Genomic DNA, 24823 nt, shown 5'->3' on the forward strand with positions numbered 1-24823 from the left:
ATATACTGTTAATATTATGGATAGGAAGAATTTTAATAAGCCAATTACACAACACACCGATATTTTGTAATGACATTCGTTTTCATAAGCCTGGTAGCAAAAGCAGAAATGTTATGGTACAAGTATTTACAGTCAGAAATTATAGAGAATCAATATTATTGTCGACGCCCGCTGCTGCCCAAGACAAAGTATCTTTCGTTGTAAACGATGACAAAATTCGTTATCAAAATGTATGCGGTTTGACATAAGTCATCGCTAAATGACATTTCGCTTGCGAAGACTAATGTCAAATCCGATTTTCGTGATTTTTGATAACGAATTTCGTGATTTTTGATAACGAATTTCGTGATCGTTTTTAACGAAAGGACTTTGGCTACGGCCTCAGCTCCATTGCGCCAAAATTCATTTATCGCGCGGGATCCTTTCTCGGGACTCAAAGTATCTGTATACCGAATTTCAGCAAAATTTATACGTGGGAGAGCTTTGCTTCGGCACGAATGGGCCGGCTCGACCGAAGAAATACCACGTTCTCACAGAACACCGGCGTGAAACAGCGCTTGCGCTGTGTTTCGCCGAGTGAGTGAGTTTACCGGAGGCCCAATCCCCTACCCTATTCCCTTCCTTACCCTCCCCTATTCCCTTCCCTTCCTATCCCTACCCTCCCCTATTATCCTATTCCCTCTTAAAAGGCCGGCAACGCACCTGCAGCTCTTCTGATGCTGCGAGTGTCCATGGGCGAGGGTAGTTGCTTTGCATCAGGTGACCCGTTTGCTCGTTTGCCCCCTTATTTCATAAAATAAAAAAAATAGTTCCGTGATTTTGGCGTGAAGAGGTAACAGACAGACAGACCCACATTCTCATTTATAATATTAGTATGGATATGCATAGTAGTGGTGATGATAAAAATACTAACGTTAGCCGTATAACCCGTATAACCGTACTAGACAGCGTCAACTTATAGTATTACAATTCCACGGTACCTACAACGCTCACTTACACTAATGTTATAGATCGTTTACTTACTTTACCTGCTTAGTATTTATACAGGATGATTATTATTTTATTTAAAAACAAAAGGTATTGTTGATGTGCGCGCTATAGGCAATACATTTTCTTATTATAGCAATTTAGATTGTAATTTTGTTCGCTTATTTGCATAAACGGATTATTATTAATCAAGTAATATGAATTATTCACCATAGGTTTCTGGCACCATACATTAATCATAAAATACGTTTTCAGTTATTAAATTGCAGTCATTAGGTTTATAGTTCACTTCGTAACTAAGATGCAGCTTTAGATAAGATATTTGAATTAATTTTAATCAATAATAATATGTAACACATTATTGCACCAAAATAAACAGGATACATAGAACATAGAAGCTAGGTATAAAAGTACAAAAATGTATTATTACAAGCGATTTCTTCCAGGCTACAATTCTATTATAAAATGTCAATAAAAACAAACAAAGTAACAAATCAATTTCATAATAGATTATGAACAAATTAACTACAGTTACAATTTATATTGTGTGAAAAAGTGAAGTAGTAATGAAGCACTTCCTAATGGTGCGATTGTTAGTGATGTTACGCTCTGCTCATTCAAACAGAGGGTTCAAACACCTGGCAGTATGTTGGCTCTATCCTGTTCAGAGATAACGCTACCATTAGACCGAAGAACAACAGGAAAAACACATACTTAAAATACAAAACAAAAGTGGTAAAGTAAAGTGTCACATGACCGCTGCAATTTGTGGTCATAATACCAAAATGCGAGCCAGTTTGTTTTAAGGCGTAAACTGACTGGAATTGAGATTGATTTAGTATCGACGTTCAGAAATATTTTTGTAAAAAAATTACTCTGAATAAAAAATATTTTGATTTGATTTGATTTTGAGAGGATACGGTCTCTGATCAGAAGAATTGAATCGGTGATCAACATTTTAATATATACTTAATAATGCCTCCCACACCGGTTTCGGTGACAGTGGCGGGTTTTATTGATGTGGAAATATCATGGTTTGAGAGCTTGACTTAAGAGTAATGCTTTAAGCCACATCCACAGCCACTGGACCTAGTGGCGTTATTGTAAAAACAGTGGAAATATAAATAACAATATATTATGTCATAAAACAATGAAAACAAATGAAATTAATGACGATGATGATTTTGTTATTGCTGATTTTATTGATGACGTTAAAACAATTAATATTGTAGCGATATTCGGTTATGATAAAGTTGTAGGCGGTGAGTTAATAATGAATTATGACAATTGATCATTCCTTTTCCTGTTGATTTGAACAAGGATTGCTTTCAATAAAACAAATTTCCTCAAACGAAGTGTATTGTAATACATTTTACTAGAGAATAATATGACGTAGCACAATTTGAAATAACTTAGAATTTAGACTCTTCAAGCTTGAGAAGTGTTTAAAGAAGGCTGAGGGAGGGTAGATGATTGAATAAACATTTAATGTGAACCCTCATTGACTGTAAATACATAGAGCCTCTTTCAATTGAAACTGTTTCCTCTTCAGACATCCGCTCGAAGAGGCAATGCACTGCCTTACTGGCAATAAGTAATAATTTTATTACATCAACGAATGCAATATTTTATAATGACTTGCAACTTTAAATATTACTATAATAACTGATTTTTTGCAGGTTGTTACTATTGCTGAGTATGACTATTTTAATTTTGACTGGTCTCTTAATAAAAATCTTAAAGGAAATAGAACTTAGTGTCTACTGAAATAGAGACTGAAACAAAAAAAAACGCGAGTTTGTCAAAAACTTACTAATTTCATATCATCATTAAGGATATAATTATTATATTGCTTATTTTATCCTTTCTGTAACAAATTTAATGTGCGAAAATATAACAATATCAAACTTATTTCATTACTCTACTTACATTGGCTAACTGTATTTCGTTACTTTTCCTTCTTCTGAAAATATCTGCTATAAAATATATTATACTTATTTTATGGATGTAGCTGCCACTACCTGATGTTATTAAAATATGAGCTCTAATTTTTGGTTTTAAGAGCGAAAATTGAATCCATTTCGTTCTGCCAGACATGATATTGTGCGTGTTTGACCATCATGTCTAAAAATTTGTCACCGACGACAAAATCAACTTTCATCTCTATTTAAATGCAAATACGGCTCATGATTTTCTAGAAAGCAGCAAAGGTAATTTTGTGTAATTTACATATTCTTTGTGTCAGGATTCCTCTTTGACACGTCATACTAAGCAGTTCTTGGAATTTACGACATGCATGACCCGTCTACAAATATAAACACCTATAATCCGACTTTACTTAACATTCTATGGCAGTAAGCTCATAACTTAGGATCTGGCTGCATACGAACGAGAGGGAAAAGGGCTAAACACTATTACTTAGTAAGAGTCATCGATAATAAAGATGGTATTTTAAAGACCCTTATATGGGAATTGGGAACGAATAAAATTGTTTGTGAAACTACACGTTTTTTACTCCATATCGATTCTGACCCAAATGAAGTTAGGCTTCTGTGTAATTTGATGACATGGCGCAAGTATCATCCTGGCACAGAAAATGAAACAATAGCATGATGTACAACAATTGATGTCCCATTTCCAGGTGCGAGGGCGTTTAGAAAGCGTTTAGCGATTGCTTAATTTCACTCTCAGCTTCCGTATACGCAGGGCAACAAAGATTTAGTAAGCCGTCGCGAACAACAACAGCCTTTATTAGCCACACCGCAAGTAACAAAATACCCTGTGCGCTACGATAGACAGGTTCAACTGACCTTCCTATTTCTGGTTTCGATTTCAAGACCTAATTCTAAGTGGTTTATTTTTGCTATATTTTTAGACAATGCTCCCGGTCTTCTAATGAATGTGTTGATTATATCATCATCGTGTTTAAGTATCGAATTCCGTTTCGAATCATTTTAACCTTCAAGTCAATCGATGACCTAAGAGTTATAATAATTTTGTACATTATGAGTAACTTTATTTTTATATGGAGACTAGCTGTCCCGGTGAACTTCGTGTCACTTTAAAACCTTCCCTGGACTTCTACGAATATTTTAAGACTAAAATTAGCCCAATCCGCTTAGCCGTTTTCGAGTTTTAGTGTTACTAACACAATTGAAAATCCATTTTTATATATATAGATAGGTAATTCATATATTATAATAATACACCTTATTTTGTTGTTTTGATTTATAATAGTATGAATATTTAATTCAGCAAACTCTGGTAATTTCAAAATCCCATAGCTATTATTTATTTTTTAACCGACTTCCAAAACATGAGGAGGTTATATGTTCGGCTGTGGATATTTTTTTTTATTTTTTATTTTTGTATGTTCAACAATTACTCCGCCGTTTGTGAACCGATTTTCGAAATTTTTGTTTTGTTGCTGTTGCACTAGCGGCCGAGCCGCAGCGGCCAGGCCGCGTCGACCAGTCCGCGTCGACCAGGCCGCGGCTGCCATCGAGATAGTCATAGATACTTAGTATGCAACCACCATAGACCACGCGCACCTGGGGCCCAATTCTCAGGATGTGAGAAAAGTTCATCTTCGAATAAAATACCGAATTATGAGATTTTTACGAGCGTAACACAGTTTGTGTATTCTCAAAACTTCACATTCAAAATATTTCGTGCAAAGATCGCTCGAGTCGAACGAGTGGGACCGGTTATAGATGTCCGAATTCGTACACCACATGTGGCCGCTTGGGAGTTGAAGCATTCGAGACCGGTTTCCTGCACGATATAATTTGTTGCTAATAGTTTGTGTATTCTCAAAACTTCACACTCGAAATATTTCGTGTAAAGATCGCTAGAGTCATACAAATGCTAGGGACCGGTAGATGTCCGAATTCGTACACAAATTCACCCTCCTATTGGTGGATATGTAGCAAAGTAGTTGTCAAATAAATAAATTACGAACAAAATATATTCGTGCTCATGTTTCTTTTACGATATAATTCCCTACTTATAAGTTAATGTATTTAAAAGAAAATAATTGAGCAGTCCAATAACTGAATGAGGGGCAAAAATGATGGAATGAGCGGTTCGATAAATGAATGAGCGGTAAAAATGATGGAATAAGCGGTTTTATAACGACTTAACAGAAGGCCTACTTAACCACGGATACCGTAGCGGGGGTCGGGGGGGGCGCAGCCAAAACAAAAATAAACACAATCCAGAAAGTCCAAGAGTACATTAGGTTCGGCAAGAACTTAGACCACAACACAGAGGGAGCCGAGCGAGCGAAGCGAGCATGCTGCGGCAGCAGTCGGCGACCGTCTTACTTTCGCTTTATAATGGTACGGAACCCTCCATGGGCGAGTTCGACTCGCACTTGTCCGATTTTATTATATTTTACCGCCTCATTGTTTAAAGAACTGCTTAGAATGAGATTTCTTACTGATAAATTCCGATTCGTTACTGCCCACACGTAACCGCTCATTCATTTTTTTTTACCACTCATTTAATTATTTTACTGTTTAATAATGTTTTCAATGATCCATTTCATTATTTTTTACAACTCATTTTTGTTTACTTTACTGTTTAGTTTTAACTGCTAAACTAGTTATTAAACGTGCCATTTATAATTTTTAACTTACCAAAACTGCAATTTACAACTGCCCCTTTAAATAAGTGCCTTATAATATTAATATTAATATTTAATATAATAAATAAGTACATCTTCTTATCTTCATAAATAATTTAAAATTCTCGTGTCACAATGTTAGTTACCTTACTCCTCCGAAACGGTTTTACTGATTAATGATTATACTCCTATTAATCCTTCGATCGTGGATTCTTGGACATCTATTGTTATTCTATTGTGTCTCGCTCACCGGTGAGCTTGTAATAAGATACGTAGAATAATATACAGATGTATTTTTCTACGTGTAGTACGCGATAGTTTACTAGGTAACTAAAAAGAGTGAAATTATTATTTTTAACAGAAAATTAAAACCGACTTCCAAGGTAAAAACAATAATAACATCCTTATAATATGAACTAAAAAGCATTAAATAATTTTTCCTATCTAATAGTGCCTTTTTCCGAATTCGGCTAAAACTCAACTATTTCTGTACTCAATCTTCATAATATTGAAGTCGGTGCCAGTTAAAAAAGTTTCAAATATTCTGGCAGAATGAAGATTCAGCTTAGTATATCTGGTACCGACTTCAAAATGATGAAGATTGAGTACAGAAATAGTTGAGTTTTAGCCGAATTCGGAAAAAGGCACTATTAGATAGGAAAAATTATTTAATACTTTTTAGTTCATATTATGAGGATGTTATTATTGTTTTTACCTTGGAAGTCGGTTTTAATTTTTTGTTAAAAATAATAATAGACACTTTTATCATGTAAATTAACAGATACATTAGTATTCATATTTAAAACTGTTCTAACCCACGCACCGAAACTCATTAAGATTAATATGAACAATAAGCAAACGTGTCACTGCTGTTTAAATTCTATAAACGATTTTAACCTTTGTTACAAGGTCTTAAGAGACATAATTGCTATTAATAATTATACATTCCACTCATTGTTAAGATTAAAAACAGTAAGTAGAAAGTTTTGTTGCATGACCTACAAATGCGACAGATTGGGCACGGTGTATGCTTCTATTAGACAATTCGTCTTTGTTGTTTCATCAGTGTCATAATTTTCTAAATTGTTACAATTAATAAATCACATGTCATAACTATTGGAAAGTGATTTGTTTACTCATTCATCAATGACATTTAGCAACAAAAAAATTGAACGTCTGTTTCGGCTGTCTTATTTTTATCAGCTATTTATATCATCTGTATTGAATTTACCGTAGATTAACCACTTCTATGTAACAATTTATGTATTTATTAAAATACATTGCAAAGGTTAATTTTGCTCCTAGACTTAAAACAATTACTCAGATTTACAAATCATTTTATGGTTTTACTTACCACAATCATATTCACACAATTATAGCATAGTATTTTACTAAACAATATCTCTTTAATCTTATATTATGGTTATACGTTAATTACTTATTTTACTATATTTTTTAATATCAAACGCCACCTCAATTCACCCAAGACCCACCAAGAAGATCAACAAAGGCCCGATTTGAATGCTGTCTGCATTCCGTGTGATTCACCCAAGAATTGGTACCAGGAACAGCATTCTTATTTGGTCTGCTATCACAGATCGACATTGTCAGGATTATTCGGACTGGATTTAGCAATAGCATTACACGCAATTTGTCTGATGTCATTTTAAGATTCAGATCAATAGAAACTTCTAGGCTTTTGGTTTGCATTTCAATATCTGGTTCGATTAATCTAAGATCTTTTCTAATCGTAGCTCTAATTTACTTAAAAGAAATCTGTGTCTCATTAATAACATTAAATTCTTATGAGACATATCAGATTAAACAAACAGTGCTCCTACATTATGTATATCAAACAAAAAATTGAGATCGAGATAAAATAATTCATCTTGTCAATACAACGATTCAGAATTGTGATAAGTGCTATAAGTTATAATAAATCTTTAAATCTAGGAGATGTAGAGTGCAGTATTTCTTTTTAAAGTTACAGGAAATGTAAGAATATAACAAGATATAAATGAAAATTCAAATAAAATCACTTTTAAGTGAAAAAAAAATACCACTACTATTATATTAAATTAATAAAAATGATTATTTTCGGATAATAATAGATAGCAAGGATTTACGCCACTCAGACAATATTTACTTATTTAGCGTAAATAAATCGTAAAGCGTAAATGGTCTACTAATCTTATATATAATTGATTGTACTGTCGGTTCTTGGTGGAAATTCATTTTAAACAGAAATAAAACACAATATTACTTGCACTTTTTCCACTATATTCATTAATTACTACAAATTTAACTTAAACACGACCGGTTTCGATATAAATCAACATCAGGTGTACTTAACGTCGGTAGTTTTGAATAATTAAATATAATCAAAACAAATATTAAGGTTGTCAGCATCATGGTATTTTTTACAATTTGGTAGAATTTTTCTTCCAAATACGACTATTTTCTACTGATATTCTATTTTCTAAAAAATCTATAATAAATATTAATTTCAATATCAGTAGAAAATAGTCGTATTTGGAAGAAAAATTCTACCAAATTGTAAAAAATACCATGATGCTGACAACCCTAATATTTGTTTTGATTATATTTAATTATTCAAAACTACCAACGTTAAGTACACCTGATGATGATTTATATCGAAACCGGTCGTGTTTAAGTTAAATTTGTAGTAATTATGAATAAAGTGGAAAAAGTGCAAGTAATATTGTGTTTTATTTGTGTCTACTAATCTTGTTTCTATAAGTATAATAGGAATGACTAACACTAGTCGGTATTACGAGAATTTTTTGTAACCCATCCAAAGATTAAGCTCAAGCGTGATCCGACTGTGAAGCTTTTTTGTCGAAGCTTATCTGATTAATAGGATAAGTCAATACAATAAAATGTAAGACGGTTCGGTGTGTTCAGTTTTTTAATTGATTTTTTTGTTAGTTGCTATGGAATCTTCAATAGATTTTTTGATAATGATCACGAGGTTCGGATTCAAAGAAATTTTTAAAATAGAATTAAGAACGCAATTCTATCTATTATGATTATGAAAAATGGAACTAAATATAAAATATGCTTAATTTATATTATGAGAGCCTAGAAATCTGGTGGAATACGTATCCATGGAATCAAATCCTGATACGTCCTTTTGGAGTTACGATAGTCATTTTATTTGTCACTTACGTGTTCTTTACTCCATTGCTATTGGTTTAATATCAAAGGCTCGTTCCATTCCAAAAGGTCCTAACAGAATTTGAATCTCTACCTTATAGGAAGCACTGAAAATTCATTTGAAAACGAGCTATCTAAGATTAATGCTTCCAATGGCTAACCGATTTCTCCAAAACTAGACCTATCGTAATGAATATTGCGCATTATTTTCTCGACTGGAGGTAATTTATTCACGTTGCCATAGCAACGGTTTCAGAATGATTGCTCACCATAAATCCTCGGCCAGCTCCATAAAACACTGGGCCACGCATCATATATCAAGGGAGCAATGGCGTGGGTAATTTTAGTATGGAGGAGCGCTAAGATGCAAATGCATTTGCATATTGCTTCATAGACAAATGACGTCAAAGATAGTGTTAAAATCCAAAGTATGTAGGTTAAACCAAAATACTTCCAACACCAGAATCAGCTACTTCAAAGTTACTGACTAATTAAAAAAAAATTAAGACCAAAGCTAGAAATGTTAGGGCATAAGGGAAGATCAAGAGTTTAGATACCATTGAGGTCCATTCCTTTGGTTTCCAAATTTCATTAAATCGAAAAGATAACGGAAATTATTATTTTTTAATGAAATAAGGGGGCAAACGAGCATACGGTCAAATTCGTGCCGAAGCATGGCTCTCCCACGTATAAAGTTATACAGAGAGAAACTATACGGGTTCCTTAGACGAACCCGCATTAAAAAAAAAATAGAAATAGAGTTTCCGATATCATTCATCCCAGACCTATATTTTAACCGTGGACTTGCTTCGATTGAAAAAAAAAACATATGACATACACAGTACACTACATTAAATAAACATAAAGTGCGCCTGCGCATAGGAGCGCCATTTTAGCGGGCGGTATTATAGCTCTCAATCGCGTGATCTGTCATAACTAGCACAAGCAGGAACATCGTATATTATCCCACAGGAACACTCGTTACTTATCTGACGTTTTACTATGTTGATATGTTAGTCTCTACTCTCTCCAAATATGACAAAATAGAACATAAATATAGAAAACTAAGAGACAAGACCAAAATCAGTGATTATTATACGATGCTTGTATTTGTATTAATAAGATATAGTATTGTTAATTTATACTAATATTACAAAAAACCAAAATGTGTTTGTCTGTCTTTCTGTTGCTCTTTCACAAATAAACCGCTGAACCGTTTTTGGTGAAACTCGGTATGGAGAGCGGGGTCTCGGTACCACATTGAAGGCTTAATTCCGCAAATTAATATTTTTCAGGATACTCTTAATAATCATGTGCAGGCAACCCTTGCAATAAAATGATTCAATTACATTATTATCAAATTACAATAATGTCTCTAGAAGTATTATTTACAAGTACACCTGTAGTAAAGATGAAAGGTTATTTTCTCGTTACGTGGGGTCTAAATGAAGAAGCCTGTCACGTTTCTTCGTTCCCACACGATTTTTTCAGACCAACAATAGTATTTATAGGTGACATAATAATTGCGAAGCGGGTTGCAGGTTGCGTGGAAGCAAAATCACTTAGTTTCTCTAAAAAGGTGCACGCAAATCAACATAATAGGGTTGCCACTGTAAGTATTTTTTTAAATTAAAATAAACATGAAATTGCTTATTGCATATTAGTAAAATGATTTTAATAAAATCAATATTTTGAAAATTATATCCGATTCGAAAATTACGATTTTATATAACTAGATGACACCTGCAACTCTGTTGCGCCAAAATTTGTTCATCGCACGGGAACCGTACATTTTTCCGGGATAAACAATATTATGTCCTTTCCCAGCTTCCCAATTCCAGCAAATTCAGTTCAGCGGTTTGAGTATGAACACCGCAGTAACACAATATTAATTATTATTATAATTGTTGCTGTAGATAATTTTACAAAATTTTGAATAATTCTCAAGATTACATAATTTTTCAGAATTTTATAACACTACCCTATCGGATCTAGTAATAACACCGTATAGAGCGCTTATTATCTAAATTGTTATTTAAAACAATCAACCACAATTACTGACATACAATCAATCAATCGGTGGAAGGCCTATAGTTTTATAGCTTAAAATAGATTTAGGAGTTAGATCAAGAGCAGTTTAAAAAGTTAAGTATATGTGTTTGTATTTTTTAATCCTAGAAGTACTAACAGAGAAGTTGATTTATAGACAGATTGCGGACCTACGTAAAACCCAGCTGACGGATCACAGCTATGATGCTGGCTTTCATTGAATTGACACATTATAATTTGGCTATAATATGAAAAGTCGAAAAGAAAAACGAAATTGTATAAGAATGACAAGAAACAAGAAATGATTTAATGTAATAGCTATGTAAAAAATCATTGAAAAAGACTTAAAGAAATAAAAAGAAATGAAATAGAAAGAAAAGATAAAAGAAATAAATAAAAGAATAATAACATGCCCTAATAATGTTAGGGGGTAGAAAAATTTTTTGACACAATCCGATCCGACAAATTGACGTAGGTCCGTCAACTGCCTATGAATCAATTTATTCGATGGTACCTTGCAAAACGTGAGAACAGTCCTTTTTTGTGCAATGGAAGTCGTTTACCATAATGAAAAAGAAAATAGTAATAAGCACAAAAAAAATGAAAAGTAGAGTTTCAAATAAATAATAGTAAACATGAGTCTTCATTAAATCGTTCAATAGACCAAACATCCTTTATAGTGGCTTACTGAAGGTAACTTATTATATTAGCTGACGAATCAAATCTAATTATACTTAAATAACTAAAACTGATCATGAGTAATCTAATGATAGTCTTAAATCATGATTTGTAGTAATTAAGGTCATAACTCATAAGTCATAAAAGCAAAAATTTATTAAAAGCAAAATTTTAAGTGATGCTAGCTGAAGTATTGATGTGAAGTAGCTATCCATACTTATATTATTAATATGAAAGTGTGTCTGTCTGTCTACTGGTTACGTCTTCACGTCCAAACAGATGAACCCAATCAAACAATCAATCAAATCAGCCTATAATATTCGTCTACTGTTGGATATAGGCCTCTCTCAATGAACGCCAAGATGACCGATCTCCTGCTACTCGCATCCAACATGGGCCCGCAACTAAACGGAGGCCGGCCTACGTCCTACACCCCGATGAACCAACTTTACTGAACATTTGGTATGAAGATGAGTCTCGGGAAAGGACATACGATAGTCGATAATTTTATCCCGGAAAAATGTATGGTTCCGCGCGATAAACGAATTTAGGCGCAACGGAGTTGCGGGCGTCATCTAGCTAATTTATTGTTAGTTTATTGAAGACAAAATGTAGGAGACTGGAAAAATAACAGCTGATGAAACGAATAAAATACGATCGGAAATGTACGAACTTAAACCAGTTATTGGTAAATTACAGTTATTGTGACAACACGCATTTGACGTTTCAACAAGTTAATAAACGCAATCACGCTCGTATTTGAACCGTTGATTTGTAATCAATAATCATACCCTTTGGATATATCATACCCAAGGATACCTACGAAATAAGTTTAAGGTGTAATATAATTATTATTAACACGCTTTTATTAGCTTAGGCTGTATGTATGTAACGGAATCTTTGAGCACGATTATACCTATCTCCAGTAGTCTTATTAATTCGAAACTTTGCATACGTATTAGCAGCTAATGATAATGCAATAATTTGTTAAAATTTTTGAAAAATAATAATAAAATAAGCATTTTTTAGTTTTTTTTTTTTAAGTTTATTTATACTATTTCAAGTTGACCTGACTTTGTATAACTTACCTCATAATATAAACCTTCCGTGGACTTTCACGAATATTTCAAGACTAAAGTTAGTGAAATCGCTTCAGCTGTTCTCGAGTTTTAGCGAGACAAACAAAATAAAAAGTCATTATCAGATTGGTAGATTATGTCAATCAGCAAGACTTGCCTTCTTTCCACCCAAAAAAATTAAACTAAAGTATGTTCTAATACGCCATGTCCACCGTGCAGTAAAAATATATTATACAGTAAATAGTTCTTCCGACAAGTGACTTTATTGTTAATACTGTCGATGATATAACGTTACCATAATTATTATTTTCGAGAAAATACATAAGTGAAAAAAGATAAACGCTCACACATTTAGTGCATCACATTTTGCTAGTTAATATAGCATTAGAACTTACAATATTCTCCTCTCATCTTGAGAGAACTCAAGATAATCATGCATCATCTGTTATGGGTCCGCGGTGATTTAGCAAATGGGAGCCCGTTATTGATAAATCCCGTTCTAAAACAATCGAGAGCCGAAAGGATCGTCAGTGGTATACTCTTAAACCTACACAATCCAATTATGGGATAAGACAACAGATTACAAATTGGCTACAGTCCAGGTAATGTAAATAAGGCTTAAATATAGACTCCATAATCGATGTGAACGCCTATTAGACCTGATCTTTCGTGAACCGTTAAAAGAATATAGACCTTATCACAGGAACATACGATTCTAATTCCATTGCAGAGTCCCAGGAAAGGGCAGTTACCAGCAAATGAAGATTAGGGCAATCAATTTAGCTGTATGCGATTTCAGAAATGAAACAAGACATTAGAGATACGGTGCTGATTTTCAACGCTTCCTACTCGGCTACTCGTTTTACCGTGGATTTAATTTTCATAAATCTCTGTGACGTTTTCATTTATAAGACAAAGGTGAATTCAATTACAAGCCTCCGCCCTTTATATTAACAGTATGGAAACGTAGTATAACGTGTTACACCATAGAGGCATAGACTATATGGAGTCTAGAGAATAAAGTGAATATCAACACTCACTAGAAAGACATATTAGAAGTAATATTATTGTGTTATCACTTATCATTAATAATTGGATATCGTCTGATCTGATCCATGATATAAGAACAGTGGGAAAATTCTGTTCCCTGGTGGAACTCCAATTTGTTGTTTCTGACTCGTCTAATATTTTCTAGACATGTTACCATATACGAGTAATAGTACCTATTCGGTTAATAGTAAAGAAACCCAAAAAAATCGCTCACAATACCATGAGCTCAAAGAGAAGAATATCAGATAACTTAAATTGTAGCTTTGTTGTATGTAGACGACTATGCAATAGCAGTAACATTTGAGTTTGATAATAAGCTTAAATTATATAAAGCCATAAAAATTTTACTCCAGTAAAGAGCGTTGACGCAAATGCAGCTTAGCATAAGGCTAATAATATTATCACCTACAAATTACAACGACGACCAATTTAAATCTCATAATAATATAATTTAAATAATGATAAAATTACTGGAATAGGATAAGTGGGTACATTAATGGATATTATCATTAAAATAACTGAAGTAACTGGAAAAATAGGGTCCAGGCCATCAATTTTATACAAAGTTGCAGGGATCCTATTAATACACGTCGAGCTTACAAGTGTACGTACTTAAAAAGCGCTCAGTGTCTTCATAAAATTAAGCTTTAAAAATGTGAAATATTTTTCAAAGCTGAACATTTTGCATTTTTTGTATATTATATCTTGAGTGCTTTTGATCTTGCAACTAAAATAAATATAAAAAATCATATGTCCTAATTATTCTTAATATTATGCTCGAATGTAGGCGTCATGTAATAATCTAATCTAGTTGAATAATATAATCCTTTCAAAATCAATAATGAATTAAATATAAGACATATCTACATTCTCCAAGTGACTAATGATTTTTTTAATCTTATAAAATGTAAATCCACATCCTGTCAGTAAATTGAAAATTAACGTCAACAAATGCAAAAAATCAAAACAACGTTGCAGTATAAAGTTTGCTTTCTTTCTACATAATGCAACAAAAGCATTTTAATATGCTTTAAAATGCATTAATTAATATTCGTGTGACCGTTTGATATGATGACCAGCGACCACCATCAAACGTCACCGCTGAAACAAACTGAGCCGTCAAACCGTCGAATAAAAAATGTCACGCCACAAGAACATTGAACCCCGTCGAAGCGTGGTCAGAATTAATTGATTTTTTGTCCAGAGGAATTTCCTCTTGATCAGGTGTTCGATACACCTGTCTAAATACGTCCTAAGTTTTTTGTTGCTCAAGGCGAAAACGTCCTACGCCTGTTGCAATTGGTGTTATAATGGTCTGAAGAATGAAACGAATCGGTGTGTTTTTTGTCGGCACTAATAATCATAACTGGATAGGACGTAGAAAAGGATAGTTGACTTCAAATAGCTATTGAACATTATAGATTGTTTTTTTTTTTTTAATGTACATTGAAAGCACTTTTTGAGAAAGATTCGGAGTAAGGACAATAATAATTGGTACGTTGTGTATGGTCCATTCAAAAATTAAGACAGTATAAAAACCGTTTTGCATATTTTTTGCAATAATTTATACAAGTGCAACATTTTGCAAAAAAATAAATGAAGGGGTAAAAACAATGAGGAAATGCAACATTGTTTATTTTATAAGTAATGTAATTGTTTCGTTTCCTGATCATCTCTAGAAAGACATACGTTGCTCCTATTTCACCGAATAGCCAAAAAAGACACTACGTCTAGTTAAAGTTAGCTGAGGTTAAAATAACAGTTAAATAATATTCAGTGGTAACGATAACGTTAATATTAGCTGCGCATGTCGGATTGGTTCCGTATTTACTTGGACAGGACGTATGGTCAGAAAAAAACTCATTTCATATTTATATTGTAAGCGACACTTCCTTGTCAGAACGAGAAATAATAAGTTTATTTTTATTGTGAAGAATATTAAATCTGTTATATATTTTATTTTATACGCTCACTTAATTATTTTCTTATGTATATCCTACTGAACTTAGCACGTACCTAATATTATGCTATTATACTGGTATTTTTAACTACAATGATCCATGAAACGAGTTATAAGTCTTCGTAATACATACTAAGCTGATATCAAGTTTGTGAGTAAGTAGTAACTCTTCTCAAGTGACGTGGTTTCAACTATGCAGTATGGACCCAAGGGTATTTAATTTTATAAGCTGTGTTCTCTTCAACCAAGTCTGTAGAACGTTTGGTTTTATTTATAAAAAAAACGCTGCTAGATTCTATAAATTAATATTCGGCTCGGTTTGCAGCAGTCAAATGTTTTTTTGCGGACCGTACCCAGATGATAGTAGGTATGTAAAGTAATAAGTCGTTGATAAAACTGTAATAACGGCTCAGAACCGGCCGGAACAATTATGCCGACCGTACCTCGGACAAGCTGTAAACGCATTCATCGCGTATACATAACGGTAAGGGATCACTTTAATTGACTCACTCACTTTATGATGATGGTAGTGGTGGTGATGATAATGATGGTGGTGATGGTGATAATGGTGATGATGAAAGTGATGGTAGTGTTCGTAAAAATGATGAAGGCGGTGATGATATCGAAGATTCTTTAGGTGATGAAACTTTCTATCGTCACAAATATAATATAAACTAGCTGTCCCGGTGAACTTCGTGTCACTTTAAAACCTTCCCTCGACTTCTACGAATATTTTAAGACTAAAATTAGCCCAATCCGTTTAGCCGTTTTCGAGTTTAAGCGCGACTAACACATTTGAAAATCCATTTTTATATATAAGAAGACTAGCTGTCCCAGTGAACTTCGTGTCACTTTAAAACCTTCCCTGGACTTCTACGAATATTTTAAGACTAAAATCAGCCCAATCCGTTCAGCCGTTTGCGAGTTTTAGCGCGACTAACACATTTGAAAATCCATTTTTATATATATAGATTTCACGATTGTTGGTAGGCTGGTGTTAATAGTGATAAAGATAGATTATACAAAATTAGTGTTTAAATACTTTTTCTTGTTAGTGCGATTATGAGAATGAAGAACCAAATAGCAAATTTTATAATTAACAGATAAGATATCGACGGTCTATTATAATTTCGAAATGAAGGATCCTTACGAAGTCATTGTTTCAACCCTATCGAACTTACCGAAGGTAACGTAATCTATCACTCTTGAGACCGCGTTACCTTTAACCGCGGGTAAACCGTAAAACTTAAAAGTTACAAAAAGCAGGCAACTCATGCAGGCAAGGTCATCAATCAATCTATTTATTAAAAAATAGTTTTAAATTATGTTAGTCTCGCTATAACTCAAAAAGGGTGTAACCGATTTGGATAATAATTATAGTCCCGAAATATTCGTGGAAATCCAGGGAAAGTTTTTATTATGCTCTTTGTGTGTTATCTAACGTTTCAATCGTGGAATTTGGATGATATTTGGTAAGTAGACTTCGAGTTCCGGTACAACACCTAAGATAATCTTTGGTCAGCTAGGATTTCTTTGCTGTAAGCAAGTAAGTAATTTCTTTGCTATACCTAAGTTATAAGGTAAACTCCCGGATTAATATGAGATCGTAAATCGTAGTAGTTTGGCAGCGTTTCAAAAATATATCACGAGCGTATTGCAAAATTTCGACTTTCACTGTTCACATAACGCCCTTTCTAAAGACAATGGTGTTACGGATAAACTAAATGCTATGTCGCAGCGCGCGTGAAATCCGACGCGATTGTCATGTCTGACTCGCTTGATCAAAATAATATATTATGCTGTGTTACATAGGTATTTAATGATGATTAAACTTCAAATTAACCCATCAATCCCCAAGCGGCACCAGACTGTCACATAACAATTGAAAATCTATTGTGTCTGCCATTCCCATGTTCGAGGTATTAAAGGAGTTTGACAGAAATGTATGACGTAATGGTTGAGACTTATGACAAATTCTTCATTTAATTACAGATAAGTAATTAATGTTTGTATCTGAGTGCGGTAGTTAGGATGCTGCAGATTAAATTAGTATTTTGCTTTATATGTTATTTTGGGTATGAAAAACAGATGTTATCTGATTCTTAGACATAAGCGATAAATATACAAAATTTCGTGAAAACCCGTCTAGCCTTTTAGCAAAAAATAAAAAGTAAAATATTTATTGTCAAATTCTGTCCTCCGCTGGTGATAAAATTCTTTTACCGATACAACTTTTCCAAAATTTATAAAGTGTTAAGATAATAATTTATGAGACACAAACGTAAACAAGGATTGAATAAATCATTATAATAATTATTTTCCATAATGTTTCTACAATGCCTGTATTTCCAACTAACGCCGTAACCTATCTCGAAATAATTGTTGGAAATCTATAAACGTATGCACGCCTCTCAATGTCGTGTGCCGCAACATAGCGATTGTGCACATACAAAAAGGCGATTTCGCCTCTTATTATTATAATAAGCACGTGATAAAACTTGGTTACATCTTGAAATAGAGTAAGGGCCAGCGACAGCCAGATTTTTTACATTTTATAAAGGCGAAAGTTCTTCTGTTTATGTCTGCTATTAGAGGTAAGAATAACTACTATGGAGTTTAGGTCGCGATTATTTTGGGAGGTACCAAGTTTTAATGAGTACTCGGGCTATTGGACCCAAAAAAATTGGACCCATTGGGTCTAATGACTAGATATGAATTTTTAACATATTTTCATCTAGCGATTGGACCCACTTTTATGATTCATTGTCTTCTGGCAAGAAATTTTGAAGTAGGGTTGGCACAAAAATAATCAGTTATAAATAATACGTGCGAGAACCATGCTTCGGCATGAATGGGTTGGCTTGGCCGAAGAAATACCACGATCTCACAGAAAACCGGCGTGAAACAGCGCTTGCGCTGTGTTTCGCCGAGTGAGTGAGTTTACCGGAGGCCCAATCCCCTACCCTATTCCCTTCCCTACCCTCCCCTATTCCCTTCCCTTCCCTTACCTATTACCCTATTCCCTCTTAAAAGGCCGGCAACGCACTTGCAGCTCTTAGCTGATGCTGCGAGTGTCCATGGGCGACGGAAGTTGCTTTCCATTAGGTGACCCGTTTGCTCGTTTGCCCCCTTATTTCATAAAAAATAATAACCATATTATTTTGTATATTTAAAACTTAGAACACTCGAGTGCGACTGCGTCGAATTATGTTTAAAAAAATATCTTTAATATTATAATAATATTAAAGATACATAAAACCTGTCATTTTATTTGATAGAAAAAAAATACCTACTTTAGTTTTATTTCAATGTTTTTAAACAAAAGAAGTACGAAGAATCTTATGGTATTAGTTTTAAAATACTTTATATCAATATTATTGGTTAATGTTGATTTATTTTCTATTATTTTTACTAAGTGTTTGAAGTTTTAATTTGTCTTTAGCCTTGACCGATCTCAATAAATATTTTCATACAAAGTAATTATTTTGTTTTTATTCTAATCCAAAACTTTTTTGCTGGCCCTACGGATATAAACCCGACAGTCATAAAAAATAATTACTTGGGTCCAATCGCTAGATAAAAAATGATAAAAATTCATATCTAGTCATTGGACCCACTGGGTCCAATTTTCATGGGTCCAATAGCCCGAGTACTCGTTTTAATGATCTACCTAACCTTGCTTAAAGTAAAAAGCTCAATTTTTATTTTTGAACGAAGTTCCTTATCGTGCGTTCAGCGTAAAGGAGGCTAGACAGAACGATATTTGACCTCTACACTTTATTCTGTGCGTCAACTAGATGGAGTTTTTTTTAAATAATTTTTTGAGTGTATATGTATACAGGTTTTTTTGAACATAAGAAATAACTTCGTTTCATTCGGGTGTCCCTTGACACCTCTCAAGTTTTTTTATTTTGTTGTTACCTCTACGTGTAGAGGGTACAGAAAAACTTTCAGCTTTTATAAAATGACGAAAGAGGATCACTGGCCCTTGGGTCAAAATAATTTAGAAAATAATATATCATTATAAGATTTATAATATATGTTGCAGCCATCTGAAACCGCCTCATTGAAGGGTTTACTTTCATAGTTTTAATACAATACAAAAATTTCGTACGAACCAACAATCGCTAAAAACTTAACTTTAAACAGTAGTAAAACATAGCGACCTAATTTATATGAGCAGTAGAATTTTCTATCATACGACGAGTCTCAGGAACCCCGGAGGCAAGTTCTTCATCCATTCCTCAAAAAGGACACGTTTCTAAAGAAGTTTTAACTTCAAAATCATAACTTAATGTGAATCATCACAATGTTATAATTATGATTTTGGATTACTTACTTTAATTATTTTACTATTAAGTCTTAAATAACTGCTTACCTTATTTATGACGAAGTGAGGAATCTGTAAAAAGAAAAAAAAAACATTAATCTTAATTGTCAAGAGTACAATAAAAAGCACTGCAAAATATCACTATACTCAATAGTCAAGGAGACACGGTACTGAAGAACTACCAACGTAATCTAGTTGAGGAGTAATTAAAATACAGTTTGTAACCTGACCCAATTAAAATTAAAATTGCTGGGATATTCACACTAAATTCCTAGGTAATAGGGGTGGTAACAGCTTGGAGTAATTGTCGATTCTGAGATGCCTGTTCAGTGTTTATGGTATTTAGTTCTGTTAGAGGTGGTTATAGTCTAATCTATTTTAGCCTGTCCTTGTCCTAGTTATGGTCCTTAATGTGTATAAAAGCTGTATAAATACGTAGTAATAATAAGTTTTCTGACCCAAATTTTAACGTTAAAATTGAAAGTAATTTATTTTTAGCTTATTTAGCATCCGACGAAATCAAAAGGGCGCTATTAAGTGTGACGTGACTGTCTATCGGCGTGTGTTTGTTTCAATGCTGATAATAATATTATAGAGTGTTCTTAGGGCTCTTCCACACGACGTTTTTTACGTTCGTTTGTATCGATACAAACGCAAGTTGAACGTTCAAACGGAAGGAAGCTGACACGTTTTAAACTTTATATCTGCCAAAACACGATGAAAACGCGTAGAAGACGCGCGCATTAGAAACGTGCGTATTCAGTGCGCAAAAAATACGTCGTGTAGAAAGGCTGTTACTTCTTAGCAAATAGCAATAGTTAATTGTTATCAGCTCGCTCACTGCTGGTTTGGGGTTTGTCTAGTAATTGTGTTTCACCACTGCCATCCACGTGCCATCCTTTTAGTTCTCTAAGCATAGATCAATAATTGATTTTTCTATTCTATCCAATTGTAGATTGCCACAACATTGCACTCTGTATTTACTTTCTTACTTTTTCATAATTTGAATATACAGTAATAATTATATTATTATCATTTCAAATTACATAAGCTGAATAGCGTGTTGAAGCTACAATTACTATCAAAATTACTATCGCCGGCCGTTATTAGTGTTACCTCATTCAAGATCTGCGATCTTACGACAGTGTGTGAAACAGTACGATTATCATGTAAAGCAAAATATATTTAACCGTTTGGTCTTGTACTAACAAATATGCTATTTACTAGTTATTAGAAGTGTGCAATAACTTAAAATTGCAGTGGAGTCTGCGTTGTGAAGAAGACTGCTTCTTTCTTAAAGGAAGGTATAATAATATTATGTTTATAGAGGTAGGTAGATACTTGGGTCTTCAAATTATGTTCGAAAGTTTATCTGATCTCTATTTTTTGCATGGAAAATGTTTTACGCATCCCCGGTGGGTTGGAGACATCGGCCGTGGTATGTGGGACTCTCCAGTAGGGTCTACCCACAAAACTCTATGGTGCGCCAAAAGTTGCTGTTGATAAAACCCACCGCACGTTTGACAACGTTTTTGTCAATATTCTGATATGAGAACATGTCGGATTTTGGTCATAAAGTTAATATACCTAGCGGAATAGAGAAACAAAGGCCTGAGCAAGAGAGATGTCACTATCAGTAACACTGCGTGGTAAAAAGAGACGTGTGATACATGACAGCAGCACTCTTTTTTTGACGTCTAGTCGGCACGTGCCGCACGTTGACAATTTAATCTCATAGAAATCATGTTCAATCATGCAAGTATACGTACACATATTTTACACACAGATGAAAACCAATTTTGGTTACGTTTGACAGCTCGAGATTGTTGCTCTATTCCGCTAGGTATATTAACTTTATGATTTTGGTGGGATTATACTGTTTGTAGTACTTTGTAGTAGCGCTCTCCGCTCCGAGTTCCGACCCTTGCGTTATATTCCCTATTCTAGACGTCACCAAATCGGTACGAACTACGACAGGATTGTTCCAATTGAAGAAATGTATGCAACATCTTGCGACAGAGATCCGCTCTAATCAATTGGAACCATTGTAACCGGTAAGTAATGTTAGTGGGTTAACCGTTTGACAATTCGGTCACCGAACGTGATGCCAGCGGCCTTGGTGTCAGATACTAGCTGTTCTCGAACGAGACTCGAAAGTTCCTACGTGTAATGAAGCGGAAATTAATTTTGTCTAGAAATAACTTGATTATTTTCAAGTTTCCATTGGCTAGCTAGGGTATAGCTATATTATAAGCAAAGGATTACGCATATGAAGCAGACCTGCTTCATATGCATTCCAGGTGCTAAAAATGAATGCCAAAGTGTGTCTGTCGCTGAATCGATTTTCATCTCAAAATCGAAATACAACCAGGGGACGTCGGATAGAGTACATTTCTTATAATAATAATTTTATAATAATTAATGAATTGATTCAATTCAACATCATACATCAGTTATTAGTTTTCTCGAGATTTTTTTTACTCGACTACACTTCAATCCTCATTTTTCAAGGAAATTCCATAAGTCGAAGACGTTTCGTTGAATTAATGGCATAATTTTTGAGGATTGAGGGAATCTCGAGGAAACGACTAAGAATACGGGTGTTAATGTTGAAAACAAAGAAACAAGAAAACTAATTTAAAAAATGGTTCCACAAAATGCACACCAAGGGTTTCAGCGTGCTGACAGTAATAGCTGGAGCCATATTTGACCGGTCAAAACTCAAAGGTGACAGACTGATTGACATAGTGATCTATCAACGGACAGCCCAAACCACTGGACGGATCGGGCTGAAATTTGGCATGCAGGTAGATGTTATGACGTAGTCATCCGCTAAGAAAGGATTTTGATCAATTCCACCTCCAAGGGGTTAAAATAGGGGATGAAAGTTTATATATACTAATACTTCTTAACGCGAGCGAAGCCGCGGGCAAAAGCTCGTTGGTCTATAGAAATATAGATACCTAATGTAAGTATTGCATGTCGATGGTTGCAAGTCAATGTCAAAAAGTGGCTAACTAACAATTTGTAAATTTTCGTTTCTTTCACAAATAGAGGCTTTGGGACCGGGAAAATGATTTGAAATAATATTAGCCAGAATAATATTATAAAAATATGTATTAGCCAGATGATGAATAGGTAAATTACAAGATTTGTTCAAATTATAAGGGACAATTGAGTAATATTTTTTTTGGTCGGGCTTTGGCCCACCACATATTCCCACCACTGTATCTCCTGTGTCGCCAGGATCGACAGCGGCATCCAACCACGAAAACCCTTTGATATGATCTCAGGGAGCCCAAGGGACATGCTTAAACTGTCTTGGGACCCGCAACGACTTTAATCAGAAGAAAATAGGAGGAGTAGGAAGATTCCAATAGGCTACTTGACCTCATTTTTTTCTTCATGCTAATCGCTTCATAATCATTCATTATTACAAAAAAAAACTAATATTTTAATATTTTACACAGTAGAAACCCATAAAAATGTTAATTGAAAAATATGCCTTATAAATGGCGCCGAAAACACTATCCGCCATAGTGTGACGTCATACGTTTTGTATTTTAAGCTCTCTTTATTGAACATTTTTTATATGCTAAATGTACGCGTCTAAAAGTGTCCAAAAATTATAAAAGAATTAAATAAGAAATTAGAAATCATTTGTAATATTGAAAACTTTTGGAGAAAAGTTTTGGCCATTTCATTTCCCGTCTACAATTAATGGAGATAATTTATAAAACTGATGTTTTATTTGAATTATTCAAGAAAATATATTTTACAAATCTTTCTAGGCTTATTTTTATTATTTATGTACAAATAAACTAACATATAACGAGCACGATAAATAAAATATATTAAATTACGAATAGAATGACGTCACATCCAATTCGGAAGTACCGCAAAAGCGTTTTCGTCAGTACAAATCCTATTTTCATAAAATTATATTTTCAAATCGACTTTATTAATCAATCATAAGCTTTTATTTGATGATAAGGGTGAAATACGGTTTCCTAGGCCAAGTTCTACTAGAAATATGTCTTTGTTCAATGAAATTGAATATAGGTCAAGTAGCCTATTTCCCTCCCCATAAAAGCGGGAACTTAAGGGGGAGCACCACGGAAATAAGGTTAATAATTGTGACTCCTAAGCCAAAGCTAAGTTATTATTGGAGTTTATTGTGTTTGACTGTTGCCAATAAAAATAGAGTAATTGCACTTATGTCATAAAATTTTAGTTATCCACTTGATCTGTTTACGTCTTCATTAAGTTTTAGGGAAATCCTCATCCACCAAGTAGCCCGTATATCGATGACTTCATGATACTTCCTCGTGCAATTAGTCATGCGTTTAGCTAAGGTTAGGGGCGTCACGGATCATCACACTGTAACTATAGACTTGAGGTAATTACCTCACTATTAATTTGCCATCTTTAATTTAGTAACATCGTTAGCCTTTGTAGATTATTAATTTTATGATGTGGATTAAAAAAATTATTACAGATAATATTTATAATGGATGCAAATGTATAACAACGGGACGGAAATAATAGTTACTTAGATGAAAATATACAGTATTATGGCAAACTTAGATTCCTTTTTTTTTTGCAAAAGTGATAAAGCTACAACGATAAATTTGAAACAACGACTTTCGATGAATTGAAGTAAACTTATTACTATGTATCCTAAATAGTTTTGACAGTACTACAGGCACAGTATTAATTTTCACTTAGTATTGCCACTGAAAATATATTAGTAGGTATTGCTTATTCAAATTCAAATTGAAATTATTTTTATTATTCAGATTTTCATTATCATAGGTGTCATGACAATTATGTAAAAGTATTTTAATTATAAATAAGATGCTGTTATTGAACAGGTACTTTGAAGC

The 24823-nt window shown here is 33.7% G+C and overlaps 1 protein-coding gene across 2 annotated transcripts in view; it reads right to left on the reverse strand.

The window, feature by feature from the left end:
* Positions 1-24823, reverse strand: part of LOC121727880 — a 94747-nt gene that overhangs the window by 49421 nt on the left and 20503 nt on the right. The window contains exon 2 of one of the 2 annotated variants that reach the window (XM_042115924.1): positions 19986-20009. The exons of the other annotated variant lie outside the window; for it this stretch is intronic. The gene's annotated coding sequence lies outside the window, so the exon portion shown is untranslated. The remainder of the gene's footprint in view (positions 1-19985; positions 20010-24823) is intronic. 2 annotated transcript variants of the gene reach the window in all.

The sequence above is a fragment of the Aricia agestis genome, chromosome 6, assembly GCF_905147365.1.
Source record: "Aricia agestis chromosome 6, ilAriAges1.1, whole genome shotgun sequence".
NCBI classification, from domain to species: Eukaryota; Metazoa; Arthropoda; class Insecta; order Lepidoptera; family Lycaenidae; genus Aricia; species Aricia agestis.